This window comes from Stylophora pistillata, chromosome 2 (genome assembly GCF_964205215.1).
Source record: "Stylophora pistillata chromosome 2, jaStyPist1.2, whole genome shotgun sequence".
In the NCBI taxonomy this organism is placed as follows: Eukaryota; Metazoa; Cnidaria; class Anthozoa; order Scleractinia; family Pocilloporidae; genus Stylophora; species Stylophora pistillata.
Genome location: NC_142520.1, coordinates 5,730,281 through 5,732,312, shown reverse-complemented (window position 1 = coordinate 5,732,312; position 2,032 = coordinate 5,730,281). Strand labels below are relative to the sequence as shown.

General features: G+C 38.0%; 1 pseudogene; it reads left to right on the top strand.

Annotated features, from left to right (window-relative positions):
* The first annotated feature begins 386 nt into the window (after window positions 1-386).
* LOC148736819 (uncharacterized) lies at window positions 387-1,507 on the top strand (annotated as a pseudogene).
* The last annotated feature ends 525 nt before the right edge of the window (window positions 1,508-2,032 follow it).

Genomic DNA, 2,032 nt, shown 5'->3' with positions numbered 1-2,032 from the left:
AGTGTTCGTCTCGGCCGTCAAGGGTTAAACAAATCATCATCTATCGCTAAATAAATATTAAGAAGTGAACTACTCGGGAAGATCACTCATTTGTTATTGCTGGTGATTGTCCCTAAAAAAAAAAAAAACAAAACAAAACAAACAACCAAATAAGCAAACAGAGGAAGGGTTGGCTTATAAACTTTAGACTGTAACATCAATTTAAACGTGGGTCCCCCTCCCAAAAAATTTAAAAAAATAAAAAAAAGACAATTGAAGTCAGAAAAAACTGAGAGTCTAACCATCGTAATAGCTGTGTTTTTTCTATAAACCACGCCGGGTCAGCTGTCTCGAAAAAGTCCTCAGTTGGCTACCGCGGTCAAATCAGCGGACATTCCCTAAACAAAATGGCGGCTAGGAGAGAATGCTTTTCCCGTGAGGAAATACTATTGAACAAGTTTCTGTGGAAAGTGTAGAGATCGTGAAAGGTGAAGGCTTCGAAGTTAGTTTCGCGGATGTTTTGGAGAGGTCGATAAGTGAATTTAATGTTCTCCGGCCTTCCATTCCGTTTCTTTTGGATTTTAAGGAGGCAGTTTGTCAGTCATTAACGAATGTCTACACGAAGATGGAGTCCATGGTATGGATAGGGCTGTAATGTCTTCCATCCCAGCCTGGCCCATGATCTCATCAGAAGTTCTGATATGGCTAAATAGGATAGGGAGGCGAACGTCCGCAAACCCAAAGGCTTCAAATCCCTGGACCATAGAGGTAAAGCGTGACCTCCCTCAAGAGGTATTTGATTTAATGATGAAGTCTGGGCAAGGGGCACCTTCAAAATTTGGAGTTTCAGTGGAGGAAAGTACAATAAAATACTGCCAAAGAAATCGTCTCCTCCGTGATTTTTCGAAGTTTTCTGGCCTCCCTAGGAGTGAAGTTTTCAGAAAGCTAAAAAAAACATTTGGGGAAACGTAAAGGCTTTAAGGCAGAGGTGCTTGTGAGCAGGGAGAGGCCTTTTGTACTAGCCTATAATCGCAAGCGAAAGCAGGTAACTCTCGCATGCAATTATGGCTGTTGGAATGAGTTTGGATACAGTTTTCATGGGTAATAACAAATATAAGGCATCAAATTACCTTCTCTTTTTGATTTTATTGTGAAATATACAAACTATTTTTAAGTGTTTTGATACAATTAACTTATAGCTGATGTATTTGGTGTTCAGTCAATTGGACCTGTTATAGCACTCATGTAATCCCTGTTTCCCCAGTTAAAAACTGAATATGTTACAGAGCACCTGGAGCAAGCTGATACAAGTTTCTTTTCTTCTTCTTCCTCGAGAAGTTTTAAGTCTATTACTTTACTTTAGGGACAGAGACTAACACAACAGCTGCGGCTACTCTGGTCACTCTGCACACATATACAAACCTGCATGTTATCTACTCGTCATTATTTTCTTCACCTAGTTGTATACGTCATCTCATACTGTATTAATTTGAATATAGTGCAAAATAAACTGGGAACTTGCAACTTGGCTGAAGGAGTCGTGTACTGTTAACATTTTGTGATAGAATGTAGTGACACAAATTCACTACTGCTTTCTAATATCAGTCATATTTTAATATTCTAATAACACACAGTAACTGAAGGCACTAGGAATCTGTTATTTCTGAGACATCCACTTTGTAGGGCAATAGCTATGTTACTGTATTGTTATGCTATTATTGACAGTGAAACTATAGAAACTTTTAATGGCTATTTTTCTGATAGAATACCATTCACATAGAAGATAGACTGTAAAATTTAACAAAATTAGTTTTGTGCAGCCTTTCAACTTGGGGTTGAATTGATCACTGCACACAAAACTTTTCAAAGTCTTTTACAATTACATGTATGTGTTCACTGTTGTCATAGCAACAGCACTGTTATATTTATCATTTTCCTTTAAGCAATCACAAGTGTCTTACCGTAAAGTTAACAGGAAGTCAAAAACAGGCCTGCACAGACTTCCAGTGTGGTTTTTGTGATTGTTTCACGATATCTAAGCCTTCCAATAATA